Consider the following 18862-nt stretch of genomic DNA (forward strand, 5'->3'; position numbering starts at 1 on the left):
TAAACCAAAGTTTTAGGTATTTCAGCAGCAGTGTCTTACCATGAGTTCCAAGTAACCAAGAGCAATGGCAAAAGCCTATATGTTTTAATGGTTCCTAGGATACTTGTGACCAGTTCAAGGGGAGGTATTCCTCCACTGGTACTTGTTGTTATATTTGATAATTTATAATTTCCAGTATGAGCATTCTACCTTGCATAAGATAACTCCAAGTAAACTCACACATATATATGTTCCTATATAAAAGGAACATGATATATATATACACACACATATATGGAACTTACATGGTGTTTTCTTGTACCACAGAAGCTAGACCACCAAAAAAGGCTTTTGGGTTAGATTCAGGACAAATTATCTAAGTTCAGTGTCTTATGTGTGTTGTGTCTTCATCGACATGAACACACCCTCAACTACTGAGAGATATCTAATGGCTACATTGGTAATAATGTTTGGGGAATCACTTGGACTTCTTTGACCAAATATTCAAAAGGTTTCTCAGACCAGGTGCTGTGGTTTTGTAAGTCTGTCATTTTTGTGAATAGCTGGTTTTCTCCTTACACTTGTACATTCTGCAAATTAAACTTCAGATTGCCAGTCTTGATAGCAAGTGCGTTTTCCAGATGAACTATCTAGTTCTAGGATGTTAATGTTCACAATGATAACATACATAATTATATCCAGCTATTTTATGCATTCATGGTACACATAATTTTTAGTCATTTTATATTTCTTGGAGTCTTAGTCACTGTTCTATTGCTGTAAAGAGACACCATGACCATGGGAATTTTTCTAAAAGAAAGCACTTGATTATTGCTTGCTTATAGTTTCAGAGGTTTAGTCTATTATCATCATGGTAGGGAGCATGGTGGCATGTAGGAAGACATGGTGCTAGAGAAGTAGCTGGGAATTTTACAGTTTTACATCCAGATCTGCGGGCAACAGGAAGAGGACACTAGGCCTTTTGAAATCTCAGAGCTCACTTCTAGTGACACATTTCCTCCAACAAGACCATATTTTCTAATTCGTTTCAAATAGTGCCACATACACATATATACATTCACTTGCAAATACATCTCCCTCTTTTTACAAGTAAGTATGAATGCGAGTATATGTCAATACATATCCAAGTAAGAATGCACCCTCATGATCTTTAGTTCCTGGTCCAAACTGGTACTCTTCTATTCCCTCACTGCTTGAGCAAATTACTAACTCCCATGAAACTAGATTGGCTTATGTTTAAAGCACAGATGATATGAATGGAATGGGATGATGTCTACTGCATAAACGATAAAGGCGTGGAACTAGAATGGTGTGGAACTTGAAACCATGCCAGGAAATTTGGTAAGATAGGCTGGGCACACACCTGAGGCTTAGGCAACTCCCAGCACCCTGCCAGACTCCTGACTTGGAACATGCTGTGCTTCTCCCATAAAAGAAACATGTCCTCTGCTCGCATAAGCTCAAGACAGAATTCTCTATTCTAATGAAGTGCCTGGGGGCCAGAGGACTTAGCCAACAAGCTTCCCATCTCAGATATCCCTCCCTGCAAAAACTATTTAATCTGAGGCCCACCCTGAGAAATGAGGTGTGGTTTTACACATCCATTTTCTGCCATGACAATAAACTCTTTAGAACCATGGACTGTCTCTTTTCATCAAGATCTGCTGGGCAGTGAGGGTGGGGTGGTGAGCATGAAGCCACAGAGCCTGCTTCCACCCTGCTGTAATAAGCTGGTGCACCCCTTTTCCCCCAGCTCCCTGCTAGACACTCCCCTTAGTCAGCCGGCCCCAACTCCATTCTCTGCTCTTCCATGAATCCCAGAGGAGCCTGGATTTCCTAGAGTCTGACAACCCTATGGCCCAGGCCAGAGGACCCCCAAAGCCGCTTTGGCTACCCCACACCTAAGACTGTGCTTTCCCACCCCTGAGCAGTGTCTTGGAGTTCCCAAATAGCCCAGCATCAGTCCAGGCAGCAGCAGCAACATGGGATAAGTGCAGTCAAACTTCCCATCTTCCCCCTCCCCAAGTGGCAGGGCAGACTCTGGCCTACAAAATGAAATTCATGAATATCAAGTCTTGCAGTCAGTTTCCAGTACCTGTCAAAGTACCTGAGGTGAATGCCTACGAGATAAATATTCAATATGTGAAAATTCCTCGTTTGTCTGTGCTCCTTTTGGCCTTAGATTATTTTCTTCTTAAACCTTCCACAGCCGTATAAAACACACACTCATTGAACTGGAATCATTGTGCTTATACTCATAGGTTTTCTCATAAGTGCTACAAGTTTACCCGAGTTGTGACTGATACATACATTTACCACCCCAGCCCTCCAAACACAATAAATAAAAAGAAATGCAATAAATTACAGAGATCTTTATGTATCCATTTATGGTTGGAATTTATTATTAGATTCTTAGGACCAAATCTACAAACAATGATGAAGAGGGGGCACATGTTCTATCCGTATGGGAATGTCTTTTAGATATTACCATAGGGCAGCCTTGAAGGTGCACACTGGAGGAGAGAAAGGCTATGACAGGCAGAGCATGAGTTGTGGTCTGTGAAGTACGCCAGACAGAAGCAAATTGATCCCATGATTTGCACTGAACAATCATGAAATTCTTTATGTCTGGCAGTTTTCCTCAGAGTAGTTTTTTTTTCTCTCTCTCTCTCTCTCTCTAATTCATTTTCTAAGACCTTCGGTTGCTTCGAGTGATATTCTTACTGAAAGGGAAACACTGAAAATGATTTCAAATTCTCACCTTCCAGAATTGAACAAAACATTCCCCTTCCTTTCTTAGATGGACAACAGATTCATAAGGGGAAAAAAAACCAAAAAAAAACAAAAACAAACAAACAAAAACAAAAACAACCCAGAAATCTGTAGGGATTTTCAGGCCTCTTGGGACTTCTGGGATACAGATGCTAAAGTTCTCCTACTATAGCATTGTGAACCTCAGGAACTGAAACATTGTTCAAACTGTGTTTGGATCAGCTAGGCTGAACAAAATACTTCTCTGAAGAGGTTTTCTCTTCAGTTTCCTGGGATATAATATAATTGTGGGAATTCTGGGGAATCCCTGTAATTGCTGCTTTCTTGCTTTTCTATGGATCTTTACCTTTTCCTGGTTCCATTTCTCCTCACATAACTACAATAAAACAAACAGGTAGAGAAATAGAAGGAGAAGGAAGAGGAAGAGGAGGAGAAAAAGGAGGAAAATAATATTCTGGAAACATTTAACAAATGCTAAAATGCCCATTGGGGGTTGCTAACAAAATAAAGAATTTATGTTATTCTTTAATTAACTCCAATCCCAATTAGTCTTTCTTCCTTAAAAAAAAATCTCACTTTGGTTTCCAGAGCAGTTCTTGTTTAAAAGATTGAGTGTGCTGAGTTTATTACTCAGCAAGTAACACATGCGGACACCTGTCTAGATACTGGGGTGTTTCCCAGAAGAGGAATTTCCTTAGAGCTAAAGTATCATATCTGAAGTGATGTCATCTACTGAGACTCTCAAACGGTCTTTGTCCTGATCTTGTGTGGGTTCCTTGATATGTTTTTTTGTTGTAATTGTTGAAATGTGTGCTGGTCATTCATTCATTCATTCATTCATTCAACTTGAAAAAAGTGTCATCTGGGAAGGAGAAATCTCAATTGAGAAAAAGGACTCTAGGGCATTTTCTGTATCGATGACAGGGGTCGGGGTGGGGTGCAGTCAGCAATGGGGCTTTCCTTGGCAGGAGGTCCTGGTAGATATAAGAAAGGAACAAGCCAATAAGCAACATCCCTTCATGGCTCAGTTCCTATCTCCAGGCTACTGGATTCATGCCTCGGCTCTCCTTTGTGATGGATTGTGACCTGCAGTATGAAATAAATTTTTCCTTCCCAAGTTTCTGGTCATGGTGCTTATCACAGCAGTAGGAATCCAATCCAGGACAAGGTGTCAGGTGGAATGAAGGCTTCACTGGGAAGAGTGTTTTGTGCATTTACTAGAAGTCTGAATGGGTCCAATATAAATAACCACAGATACACTTATAACACATGGAAGTAAACTCTATGCTTAAAGGGTCCTGTATTCCACAGGAAATGTTAACCACTGAGAACGGCCAACAGGAGCAAGCCAATTTGTAATCTATCTGTATCAGACCTCTTTGAGGCATTTTTGGACTTGATTTTGGTCTTACTGGGTTTTTTCCCTTATATATTATGTTTTTTAAATTTCTGTTGTTTTCTGTTTGTTTGTGTTTGTGTTGTTGTTGTTTTCCTTTTTATTCTGTTGTGTTATTGTTTGCCTATTTGTTCCCTCAAGAGAGAGAGGAGGAAAGGGTATGAAGTTGAGTAAATAGGGAGATGAAGAGGATCTCAAAAGAGTTTGGGTGGGGGAAAATTTGATCAGAATATATTGTATAAATTTCTTTTAGTAAAAAGATTTAGGAAATGTTTAAATACCTGCCTGCTTGAAAACTTATCAGTAAATACATGATTTACATACTGAGATATCATTTTGTCATTTTGTGAATATAATTTCAACAAATTCATGCTTTAGGGTAAATACTTTCTTATAGGAGTCACTCGTGAAAATAACAAGCAACAGGTATACATATAATAATTGAGTTATTTGAAATTTGGGATTCACAATAAATTATACATAATTATTTTGGTGTGAAAAAACAAAACAAGCATCATAAGGTGTATTAGAACCTTAACACACACACACTCACTCACACACACACACGTGTGTGCTTGTATATGCTAGTCTAATAATTTGTCTGTGACTCCATTTTTCTATGATAATCTTAAGAAAAATCATAAACAAGCATCTGAGGGATTCAGGAAGGTTGAGCACAGTCCGTAGCACATAGACACATCCAACTCACACCCAAAAGCCCACTCAAGACACATCAAAACAAAAGGGTGGTTTTATTATTTTTTATCTGGCTTTTCTCTCCTTTCTCCTACTCCCTTGCCTGCTTTTTATTTTCCATGATCAGAATCGAACTTGCAATTTCACAAATAACAAATGCCCTACTACAGACCCTGTGCTTGCCTCTGTAGCTTAAGTTGAGGGACATAAGATAATAAATTTGTATTTGATTTTTGTTAGGGCAGAGATGCCTATAAATTATTTCACTTTCTTTTGTTCTTCAAATGGATAAAAAGAGCTCATTGAAAAGTTTTAGCACAGGAAGGTGGAGAGATGGCTCACTAGTGAAGGGCACATACTATTCTGCCAGAGGTCACGAGTTTGGTTCCATAGCAAAGGTCAGATGGTTCATAACTCCACATCCTGAGGATGGAAAACCTCTGGTTACTTTGGGCATCTGCACTGACATGTGCCACAGACAGACACACATACACATCATTTAGAACAATAAAAATAAACCTTTTAAAAGGTTTTATGCATAGGCTTATAAGTAACGAGATTATCTTCTCAAGCAATCTCTTTAATGGTTGAGCCTAGAGACAGTAATGGAGCCACAGTGTGGTTTATACTTTTCTACTTTCTAAAAGCTGTCTAAAGAGCAAATTAAGGAAGAAACTACAACACACACAGTTACCAAAAAATTGTGTCAAAATGTATTCAGATGTATTGATATTCTCAGTCTGATACTACCAAAAATAAATAAATAAATAACAATCATCACGTGCCTAGTTCCAGAAATGCTCCGTTTCCATTATTGCAGGAAAGGCCATCTAAAAATCAGTTGAAGTTGATGATGCATGCTGTTTATTCTCTTCAGAAAAAAAAAAAAAAAAAAAAAAACATCCTCTCCAAATAGGGGGAAAGGTTAGAAATGATTTCTTCTGCATTGATCAATTTATCTGAGTTGTCTTTCGACAGATTGTATTAATGGAACTTCATTTTCCTTTATTCAGTTGACGGCCAATTTTTTGTTGTCTCTTAAAAAGATCAATGAACATGTCTCGCCATCTTTTCACAAAACAAGACGATTTTCCCCTTAAACTTTAAGAAAAGACTTTATTATTTTGTTGTAATAGATTTTTGTCCCCCTCTTGCTTTCAACACCTGGCACTGAGTTTTCTAATGCCTGAATATTCTTTTTTATCTCTTTGTAGTTTGGACTTCAATACCTTGAATTTTGCAATTTTTTTTCTTTTTGTCCTGATGATTCTGGGAGCCACAGATGTGTCCGGAGACAGAAGCTTTTCCAGTCTCTGAGCTATACAGGGCAGAGGACTAAGGGTGCTCATGATTATAATAAATAAACACAATCAAAACAAGTACCCTCCGCAAGAGTCAGTTTTCTTTGGGAAATAATGTACTACAGCTTTCACATTCTTTAAATGAAAGCTTGAAGCATCTCTCAAGACTAGGTAGCAATGGCTGATGAATTTCCCTTCCAAGAAGGATCAGGAAAGCAGTGGCCCTCACTTGATCTTGGTTGACATTCAGAGGGTTTCTTGGAATAGAATGGCTCCTTTTCAGGAGATGTAGTATTTGCATTTTATCTGTATATCTTGTGTTCTTTTTTTTTTTTTTAATAATGAAAAACATGACCAGGAAATAGATGGAAAAAAAAATCCATCTACCCACTTTTTTTTCCATGTGTGTGTGATTCTTGATTCTTTCTCTCAGTCTTTTCATTATTCCCATACTTCTCTGAGACTAGCACAGCCAAAATGAATATTGTTAGGGATAGTCACTCCTATAGAGCCGGTTCATTCAATCAGCATAGCAAAATTTTTCTCTGATATCCACTAGCAGTGGAAGCAATGAGATATAGTGTAATGTCTCTTATCCACTCCCAGCAACAAAAGCAAACTGCAACAGGCAAATTTTTGGCCCATACAATACACGTAGTAAGTACACCAATGGCTTTTAAAATATTTATTAATTATGTATACATGTATGATATGTGCATATGTGGGGTATAATTGCTCATAGAGTTCAGAAGAAGTCATTGGATTCCCTGGAGCTGATGTTACAGGAGATTCTGAACAACTTGACATGGGTGCTGGGAACTGAATTTGGGCCCTCTATAAGAGCAGTGAACATGACATCTTAAATGCTTACATTGAGCTGCCTCTCCAGCTCCAACAACTATGCCTTTTTTGTTTGTTTTTGCTTTTTTAAAGGTAAGTTCTCTCTGTATAACACTGACTCTCCTTGAACTTACTATGGAAACCTCAAGTTCACAGAGCTTTGCTTGGCTCTGCCCCCCTGAGTTCTAGGATTAAAGGAGTAAACCACCATTCCTAGCTAATAGTATATGTCCTGAATACATATTATCACTTATTTCTTTATTTCAGACTCTGGATATTCTTAAAATATATTACAGGAGATGGAAAAAAATAAGTTATATTTATGTATTAATTTCTGCACAGTATCCTGAGAGCCAAGCAATGCTAACTTCTGATAACTTGAATTCACTCCTACTCCTAAGTCACTTACTATTAGAGAAGAGATTAACCAAGATTAGTTTAGTATTAATCTCAAATCCTGAGAATTCTTTGGTATGTAGATGAGACAAAAGGGACTTCTAGACCTTTAGGGTTACTCTAGGAAGGCAGTAGGGTGAGCTGTTATGTCCTTTGTCTTAGAAATTGCCATTACTGTCATCTATGTCCAGATATTTTTCAGCATTCCTTGCTTTCTCAACCCACACTTACAACCAGTAACCGAGTCTTGCAGATCCTCTGCCCTTACTGTTACATTAGCATTACTTTATTTCTTTGGCCTTGCATACAAGTGTAGTTCCTAGCTAGATTTTTGTCAGCTTGACACAAAGCTAGAGTTACTGTTATCTGGGAAGAAGAACCTCAATTGAAATGTCTCCATCCAGATTGCCTGAAGTTTACTCCGTAAGGCATTTCCTTGATTAACAATCTCTGTATGCCTGCATAGCCCAGGGGATCGGTGTCACTCTGTGTATGTGACCCTTAGGTGTAAACGAAGCAGACTGAGCAAACAATAAGGAACAAACCAGTAAGCGAGGATTTCTTCATGATGCCTGCTTCAGTACCAGCCTCTAGGTGCTTGTCTGTTTGAGTTCCTGCCCTGACTTTTCTCTGTAATGAACTGCTATCTGTACGTGTAAAGTGAAACAATCCAAATCTTTCCCAAGATGTTTTTGGGTATGGTGTTTTATCATACTAATAGAAACTAGGACACATGGGGAAATAAACGTGTAGCATATATTCATTTTATTCATATCATAAATGATACAACTATAAGCTTGTATCTTTTCCCATCTGGATGACTGGGTCAGCCTCCCAACTTGTCTCATTTCCTCCAACATGGCCCTTGAAATGAACCTCCACACTGCCAAAACAAACTTCCTGTACTGCAATTATAGTCATCGCACTGCACTCCTGGAGCTACCCAAGAGCCCTCCCACAGTTCAGGACAGAGCTCACATCACTAACTTTAGGTCTAGCTCACATTCCCCATCCACTCTCTCCTACCAACAGGCTCCATAAAAACAGAGAAACACTGCTTTTCCTTCCTTTATCCTGATATTTTATTCCTTTGGAAATTCTCTTTTTTTTTTTTAACACAAAACTATTTTACTGAACAATTTTAACTATATGTTAATAGTCATAAGTAATGTCTTTTGCTACTTTTCTTTTTTTCTCTCTTACAATGAAAAGCTTTCTACTTGGTTCTTTCTATTATCTCTGCTCCTCTTTCTCCCTCTTTTCCTCCCTCCTTCTTTCTCTCTTCTCTCTTCTGTGGTGCATGTGGGTATATGGATAAATGCTAGTGATTAATGCTGTTGTCTTCATTTTTTGTTCTATACCATACTTTCTGAGATAAGATCTCTCACTTGGAGATCAACAGAAGCCCCCAGCATACTGCTCACTCCACCCCTGAAAACTGCCAGTAAAGGCATATGCTATTAACCATCATTTTTGTGGGCAAGTCCGGAGATCTAAACTCATGTCCATTTGCTTGTTCAGAACCTTACCCACTGAGGCGTTGCTTCCACCCTTACCTGTTATTAAATGTACAAGACAACAATATATAGTGATTTACTAAGTCAAAAGCTTAAACAAAGCATTCCTTTCCTAAGTGTACTACATTGACCATTGAATGCAATAACTAGCTCATTTCCTCTCTATCCATAGCAGCCTTTCTATGTCTTGATAGAACTGATCATTGGTCTCACTTATACTGGAGGCTCCTTAGCATTACTGTAGCTAGCACATCTAATTTATAAAGTAATAGATATTGAGCACTTTTGAAATTTTAAGGGAAGGATTTCCTCCAAACATCTATGTTCCTTGGAATTTTCTGGGGGAGAGAGGTGGCTAGAGATCTCTGAAACATTCCTAAGTTATTGGAGTAGAAACTGAAAGCAAATTCAAAGTCTTTTACCCTATGTATCTGACATCTTCAAAAAAATATTAAAAAGTTGTCAGATTCTACAGTGATGCTCCCAGAAACTCAGAGCTCAGGAAGATTAAATCATTTAGACTATAGAAGAATTCACAAAAAAGAAAAGTTCAGAAAGTATTCCTGCAAAATGCTGAACATGGTGTGAAGATTAAAAGACAATACATGTCAGAGAATTCTAGAGCACCTAACATGAACAGGTCTCTCAACGAGGCATTCACTGTATACAAGCTCCATAGAAATGCAGAGTATCCGTAGACATGAGGTAGGAATGATGAAAAGATTTCAAGAGCTTGGTTTTGATGACTACAGTGGATGAATATGCAAGTGTGTAATCTATAGTCCAGGCCATCAATAGGCCATGAGCATTCCACAAACTATGAGCAAGAAAGATCAGGATCCAGAGCTCCAATACAAGAGCTCCCTTACATTAATTTAGTTAAACTGATGCTCCAGACACCCTTGCATGTTTAAAAACCATCATGAGGCTAGAAGAAACTGTTTCTCCTTCTGGTAATGAGTATTCTTAAATGAATAAATAATTTGGTTCACACTAATTCAACATTGGTTTCCAAAACTTTCATCCCATATGGGGTTTGTGGAGGGGAAACTGTGAAGATATATAACATTTGAAATGTAAATAAATAAAATAACCAATAATTTTTTTTAAAATATACCAATGATAATTAATGATTCATAAGTTATATAAGTTTACACATAAGACAAAGAGTTAATAAACTACATTATATGTTTGCTATACATAAACTATGTGCATTTGAAAGATGGAAGATGTCACTGACCTGTTGGTACATCATTACTAACATAACAAAGAGAGAACCCTGCTTCTGCCAACTTCACCAACATATTTACACTTTCCCTTACATCAAGATAAGGGATGCAAACAGGTAAACAGCAAAGTAACCAAATGAAAGGCAGAGGGTGGAAAGACCTCACATATATGTATAGGTTTAGGTATAGGTATAGATATGTGTAAGTATACATGTACATGTATATGTGTGTGTATGTATATCTCTGTGTGTTTATATATATACATATATATATATATATACATATATATTTATATATATCATACTTCCTATGTATGTAACAAAAGTGAGTTTTAGTTTTTGTCTATTAAGAATCTACTTAATAAAGGTGCTTAGAAAGACTATCCACACATACTAAAAAGGTTGGTGCCCTTTAGCTTAAATGGCTGCTTGTCAGTTATATATATGGGTCAATAAAATATTGGAACTTAGTTACTATTTTACGGGAAACATTTAGAATAGGCTTTTAAATTTGGAACTGTGAACATATTACTCTACAAAAATAACAATTATGACAGAAAAATGCACAAATCATTAACAGACACAAGGGTGGGTATTAAAAGTCAGATGCAGAGGGTGTGAATTCACCCTCTCTGTTCTGTGAAACAAGATCTTCTACATTAAGGAAGTCTTTTACAATTGTTCATCTTCATCCTCAAGCAACAGCTTAGGGAAAGACAGAAATGGGTCTAACTAAATTCTTTAAAGTTGCATATTTCTTGTAGGGTGTCCACACCATTTCGAGGCTTCCTGCTTAAAAATGATCACAGAGAGCCAAACCAATATGAAGTAGAAAAACATTGATACATTATAATCATGGTGATAAACATGATACTGGTGATAAACAGACACACACACTAAAGGAGCATACTGAAGGACCTGGAGGGAAATCACACGGGAGTGCCACCTATGTATTGATATATGTCCTGAAGATATACTAGAAAAAAATTCCTTTCAAAAAATGGTGTGGGCAAAATTGTATGTCCATATTCAGAAGAATGAAATTAGTCCCATGACTTTCATCCTGTGTGCATGTGCATGGACAAGTGTGCACATGCACATGTGTGCACACACAGAATTCAAAGTGGATCAAAGACCTTATTTTAAAATTTGGAACATGGCAATGATTCGTTGCTTTTTACATTCATAATGGCTAGGAAATTTGATCAACTCAGCTGACCATCAGCTGAGAAAAGGATAATGAAAACACTGTGTAAGTTCACCGAGGCTCAAAAGAACCCGACATTTCCTTTTCACAAAACTGTAAGTTTAGGGTCAAACCTAGGCAACATCACTAATTTACTTGCTTGGCTTGAAAAGATGATTCCAGAGATCACTTAAAAATCTTGAAAACTTCAAAGACAAGCAATATAAAGCAGAGAAAAATTGCAGAATGCATACTACTTTGTGTCAAAATTTGCAATGTACTGTTATGTAGACATACAGAGAAACCAAAGAGTTAAGAAATAGTTATGCAAGCACGTGTATAGTGAGTTTGACAAGGCTGCCATGGCAACAAGGTTTAGAAGAAATAATGCTCTTAATACATGATTTTAGAACCTTTGATATCCATAAGCAAATGATACAATCCTATCCATATAAAAATCAGTTCATGTAAGCGCAAGCAATTACTTACCAAGGTTACCTGATATGGCCAATGAGAAATGAAAATGAGGCACAGGTTTGAGGGGCCACAGTTAGTCTGGGGCTATGTCAAATTTACTGGAAGCGATCATACATTTAATTTTTTATGTTTATCAGAAACAGAATATAATGTGATTCCCAGTGTCTACAATTGAAGATGACAGGATACAACAACATTTGCAAGCTACAGGAGTACACAAGATTAACGTCAAGGACCAATTGTCAAATTTCTAAGTGCTTCTTTGACTTCTGAGGGAACATACAGAGAAATGGAAAGTAGCTTGAATGCTTCGGTGCCTAAGCAAGTGGCAGAGAAAGTTCTTAGAAACTGAAAGATTCAGAGTGCGCCAGGAGCCACAGGTTCTAGCCAGAAAAATCTGTGATGAAAAGCTCTCAAGGCAGCTTGGCCAGGCCAACTCCACGATTCCCTGCAAATTGAAAAAGGTCATATACTTAAATACATAATCACAATGAAATTCTATAAGAAAGTAGATTACATGTATGGCTTTGAGGTAGGCAAAGATCACCTAGAACAACAAAAGCATAATTCATGAAAAGCAAATGGATCGATTGGACTTTGTTAGAATATAAAGATTCTGTTTCTCTAAATATTCTAAATGAATTTGCAAAGATGAGCTGCAAACTGGAAGAAGCTGGTTACACATAATACTTTTCAGAAGGGGCCTGCATCCAGAATATATATGAAATGCTTAAAAATCAAACAGAGGAAAATGTAACACTATTATGGATTTTCACAGATAGCTTACCAAGTTTTACCAGGTAAGAGGCACATAAAAAGTATCACAGAATCAATCTTCAGAAATTAAATCCTCTACAATGTACATCTTAAATACCTTTATAATATATGAAATATAAAGGTAACTGGTCAAAGTCTTGGACAGATTGTAAGACAATTATAATGTCCATTTTTTGCTTTTGGGCACATAATGTAGGATAGAGCTTTGTGAAATGCATTGGCTCTGAAAAATAAACCAAAACATACACTGACCATATGATTGCCATAGGACACAAATGTTATTCACTTGGATAGAACCTTTGAGACATGACAGCAGACATGCATTCATAAACGTGTACGTGGATGCTTAGACAACTGTAAACTATCAGGTAAATGAATAAACAAGCCATCAATCAGTAATACAACAAAAAAGCATGCAGCAAAGGGAGAATGAACTACTAACACTTCCAAGGCATACATGAATAGCAAAATATTTTTCCAAGTGAAAGGAGTTAGGTGAATTAGTACTTATCACAGAATTTTAAAATTTAGTGTGTTTAGATATATGCATATATAAACATATACAGCAATATACTTTCAATCTGACATACAGCAGCTTGTTGTATGTCAACGGTTACTTGAATAAATTATTTTATTCAACACACTTCAGTGCTTTGAACCACAATTCTCTGTATGTAAGTTTTCCCTTTGTATTGATATTTGCGTGTAGGTTCTCATTCCATGTTTGTCAAGGGCTCTACCATGAGAAATGCCATCAGCTGTCTTCTTAGAATTTATTTTGAAACAGGAGCTCAAGAACTTTTTGAGGCTGGCATTGAGTTAATTCTATAGGTTACAGAGTGTTTGAACTTGTGATCCTCCCTGTCCTAGTTTTCTAAGTAGCTGAGATCACATGCCTGTATCATCATGCCCACCTTTATAGGTCCATTAGTAGACGAAAGTAATCAATGTACAGATGCCAGATCTTTGGTTTCTTTGGTAAGGCTGACTGGAAAGGGCAGTAGGGAACCTTCTCAGAGCAGAATGTCCTGAGTCTTGCTCTGTACTATGGTTTGTAAATAAAAATTCTCACAAGGTGCTATACTATTCAGCCTCGTCCTCTTATAACAAATTCCTGAGTCGAGACACAGAGTTGATCTGGTTTGCGTTATAGGATGCTTCATAATGAAAGAACAGAGTGGAGAACAGCAGTTCAGCTGTCAGAGAGATGACACAAGAAAAAGATTAAGGGACGGGCACTCTCATGTCTCTTTCAACGACACACATGAAAAGGCCAAGCCACTGCCACTAGGCTCCATGCTTAAAGTTCTCTTCATGGACTGAGATTACCATGTTGGTGACTGAAACTGAGGTCACGTGACCTTTGGGAATCATCGGATATAGGAATAAAGATGGGATGAGTTGATTTATAGAGATTGCAGAAAACACAACACGGAAATGCAGAAAGCAGAGCTATACTAACTTTTCTAAGAAACTGTTTCCCAGTTGCTTTTTAGTCCCCTGGGGATATTGATGCAATTAGTGTTCTAGAGACTCTGAGGATTTGGAAGTAAAGGGATTGGCCTAACTCTACTTTAAACCAGTATTTTCAAGACTTATTGGACCCTGAAATTTATTTATTTTCATTTAACACATTTAAGCAGCCAGTGAAACAAGTGTATCAGCGGGATTTACTTTAAGAAATGCCAAACAAGCCAATTAAAATGCATCATGTAGAGTCTGTGGAGGGTGAGAGAGCTTAATTGTTTCTGTCAGAACTTACACTTCCTATAAAGGGCAAAAATTCAGTTGAAATCACAGGCCTGTCTGGCTTAGTGGTTATTGTTCTTTTCTTCCATCATTGCTCACCTGTTAGAGTCTTGGTTTTCCCATCAGGAGAATGAGGTGATAAGTGAGATAAAACCTTCTCCATCAGTGGTTTTGGACACCTTAATGCCCTGGAACTTTTAAGTGAGAATTCTGATAACCTGAAGGCAGTGTGCTGTTCTGTCTAATAATTTCATTTAGGAAACAGCCATATTTAGTAAAAGATGCTTTACAAACTTGTCCTCTGTTGGCATTCATTGCCCGTGTCATGTTTCAGCAGCTCTCACTCTGCTTCAAGTTCATGTTAACAGGTTTGGCACACAATGCTTGAGTGTGTCTTCCTCATTTAGTGTCATTTGTCACTGATATTTTAAAAGTGCTATTTTAATGTGAATATTTTATATATTTATCATTAAAACAGGTGTAATTTACCATGAGGTTTGCCAGGTGATCACAATATTAACTAATATTTACAAATGATTTTTGGGCATGTAATCATAACTTTTGTAAATACTTTTGCATCTTCCTTTCATATTTAAATTCCTCTTTACCTCCTTCACTTGTAAGTTGGTGGGGAGTGGACATCCTGACTTTTAGTGGAGATTTTGGAGCTCTTCTGTTTATGATGGTGCAGACTGTGTGCTTCCTGACGGAGGATACTAGAAATCACCAGAGTTTCCCAGCTACTTGTAAACCCTGGAAGTTACATGAATAACTGGACTGGCATGGTCCATGATTGCCCATTGGTGCAATCATGCCAAAAATATGGGTGCCACCAACTACTTCCTAATTGGACTTAAGTCCTATTCCTCAAGATGAAACATTGCTAGGCTAACAACCTATGGATAGATATGCTATAGTCTCCAATCACAATCCCTACTATTAATTTTTGCTGAATGGACATAGTATTCAACTGCTAATGACTTATCTTTATATCCATAGATTAATGCCCATAGATGAATGCTTTTCTCAACTGTCATCAGAGAAACTTTAATTTTTAGTTGATGTTAATTAACATCAAGATTCACAACTGACAAAGGAGCAGATACTAGGAAATGTTGGAATGCTTAGCCGCAAGTGGAACTCTACATTGCAGCCCTCCTCCCAAGGCTCTTTGAACTTTGTGGAAATGTGTAAGATGCCAGAAGCGGCAAATTATCATAATGAAAAAAATGCCTTCTTGACACAGCCAGGCAGCTTTGCATATGAACTTACAATGATTTTAACAGCATGCACAAGACCTGGGTAAGCTGAAAGCAGACCAAATCCCTACATGAAGAAAAGAGCTGGATATAAAGTCTCACTGCTGCTGAGGAATTTTTGCGGCTTGAGAGCATCTCAGTTTTCTCTAAAAGCATTCCTCCTCATAACTGAAAACGCTACAGTAGAAGGCCACAATTCCAAGAATACATGGTCAGCACAATTTAGACTTGTTATTTTTTAAAGAACACATTGTTGTGTGTATAAGTAAACAATGGTAGATCTAGGAACAGTTGGAAGAAGGGTCAGTACAAGGAGTAATATAACCAAACTCCTTGTGTAAACTTCTCTAAGAACTAATCATTTTTGTTATTTAATTAAAAATCTAAGAGAAAATATACATAGTTATTCATTGAAAGAATAATGTTTAGGATCTTCTGTTGAGTACCTAAACTTTTATTTTTTAAAAAATTTTATTTAATCTTTTTTTTTTTACACTCCAGATTTTATCCCCTTCCAGTTCTCCTCTGACTGTTCCAGATCCCATTCCTTCTCCTTCCTCATCCCCATGAGGATGTTTGCACACCCTACCCCCAGTACCAGAGATGTGGGAGGTAAAAGACTCTCAGGACTCAAATGGAGGGACCTTAGATGAAGTGTAGAGCCCATCTCCAGCAGAAAGACAGAGCATCAAGTGAGAGAGCAGTTGCCATCCCACAGTCAAAAACTCTTGACTCACTTTTCAGTGAGTTGTTCCTCACTGAAAGAACTGCAATGACAAAAATGGAGAAGAGCCTGAGGATAAGAAGGTCCAGAAGACCCAAAGTGGGATCTAGCTCAAGGGGAGGTTCCAAGGTCTGACACTAATTAATGAGGCTAAGGCGTGCCCACAAAAAGCAACCTATCATGACTGCCCTCCAAAAGACCCAACAAGCAGCCAAAAGAGTCAGATGAAGATATTTACGTCTAAACTTTGAATTGTTAAGGAGTGTATTGACCGGTTTTGTGTCAACTTGATACAAGCTGGAGTTATCATGGAGAAAGAAATTTCAGGTGAGGAAATGCCTCCATGAGATCCAGCTGTAAGGCATTTTCTAAATTAGTGATCAAGCGGAAAGGGCCCCTTGTGGGTGGTGCCATCTCTGGGCTGGTAGTCTTGTGTTCTATAAGAAAGCAAGCTGAGCAAGCCAGGGGAAGCAAGCCAATAAGAAACATCCCTCCATGGCCTCTGCATCAGCTCCTGCTTTCTGACTTCCTTTAGTGATGAATAGCAATGTAGAAATGTAAGCTGAATAAATCCTTTCCTCCCCAACTTGCTTCTTGGTCATGATGCTTGTGCAGGAATAGAAACCCTGACTGAGACAAGGAGCGACTATTTAAATCAGATTTGTCTGTCTCTTGAGTTTCTGTAATGTCTGTGACTTCAATTCTGTTCTCACTCAAGTTCTTTACTATTTTTAAAGGTACACATGGGTCAGGGATCTGTCTGTAACATAATGCTCGGCTTTGTTTTTGTCTTACAAACTAAAACAGGACTCACCAATGCTACCTCTTAAAAGTTTTGTAATTAAGATTGTAAAGTGAATTGCTTATCCACTTTCCATATGTCAGATTGGTAATTTATTTCCAAATGCCTCTTTAAGGAAAATGAAGAGTATCATCAAGTGTATTACAGAACTGTAATAAAAACTGTTCTTCCCTGTTATATAGACAGCCACAACTTCTTGTATAGTTCCAGCCTTGTCCAGTAGACAAGATGGTGAAGGTCGGTGTGAACATATTCGGCTGTATTGGGCTCCTGGTTATCAGGGATGCATTCAGCTCTGTACTTGGCAAAGCAGAGATTGTTGACATCAATGACCCCTTCATTGACCTCAACTACATGGTCTACATGTTCCAGTATGACTCTACCCATGGTAAGTTCCATAGCACAGTCAAGGCCGAGAATGGGAAGCTTGTAATCAATGGGAAGCCCATCACCATCTTCCAGGAGTGAGATCCTGCTAACATCAAATGGGGTGAGGCTGGTGCTGAGTATGTTGTGGAGTCTCCATGTGGTGTCTTCACCCCCATGGAGAAGGCCAGGGGGGCCACTTGAAGGGTGGGGTCAAAAGGGTCATCATCTCTGCCCCTTCTGCTGATGCTCCCATGTTTGTGATGGGTATGAACCACAAGAAATATGACAACTCACTCAAGTTTGTCAGCAATGCATCCTGCACCACCAACTGCTTAACCCCCACTTCTGGCCAATGTCATCCATGACAACTTTGGCATCATGGAAGGGCTCATGACCATGGTCCATGCCATTACTGCCACTCAGAAGACTGTAGAAGGCCCCTCTGGAAAGCTGTGGTGTGATGGCCATAGGGCTGCCCAGAACATCATCCCTGCATCCATTGGTGCTGCCAAGGCTTCGGGCAAGGTCATCCCAGAGCTGAATGGGAAGCTCACTGGCCTGGCCTTCTGTGTTCCTATCACCAATGAATCCATTGACATGCCACCTATGCCAAGTATGGTGAGATCAAGAAAATGGTGAAGTAGGCATTGGAGGGCCCACTAAAGGACATCCTGGGTTACACTGAGGACCAGATTGTCTCCTGTGACTTCAACGGCAACTCCCACTCTTCCATCTTTGATGCTGAGGCTGGCATTGCTTTCACAAACAACTCTATAAAGCTCATTTCCTGGTATGACAATGAACACAGCTACAGCAACAGGTTCCTGGACCTCATGGCCTACATGGCCTCTAAGGAGCAAGAGACCTTAGACCACTCATCCTAGCAAGAACACTGAGAGCAAGAGAGAGGCCCTCAGTTGCTGAGGAGTCACTGTCCCAACTTGGCCCCCAACACTGAGCATTCCCCTCGCAATTTCCATCCCAGAACCCCATAGTAACAGGAGGAGCCTAGGGAGCCCTTCCTACTCTCTTGAATACCATCAATAAAGTTTGCTGCACCCAACAACAACAACAAGAAATGTAATAAAATAATGTAAATATAGCCCATGTAAAGTCCAAAGTCATATAGACTTTCCTTTCAACAACATGAAAAAAATACCTTACTGTTGCACTTATTTCTGAATTATCAGGAAATAGAGGTGTGTTCATAATGAAATAATTCATATTGCAAAATCTATTTATAATGACAAAGCAACTTGTGTCATGTATATCAGCTTAAGCATGCAAATAACTAGATGTTATCTATTGAGATTCTCTAAGTAATGCTCTGCAAACACCAACTCTTATACAATTTAGCTAATAATATTTACCAG

The 18862-nt window shown here is 38.4% G+C and overlaps 1 pseudogene; it reads left to right on the plus strand.

Moving 5' to 3' along the window:
• Gm5342 (predicted gene 5342) lies at positions 17331-18551 on the plus strand (annotated as a pseudogene).

This window comes from Mus musculus, chromosome 7 (assembly GCF_000001635.26).
Source record: "Mus musculus strain C57BL/6J chromosome 7, GRCm38.p6 C57BL/6J".
In the NCBI taxonomy this organism is placed as follows: Eukaryota; Metazoa; Chordata; class Mammalia; order Rodentia; family Muridae; genus Mus; species Mus musculus.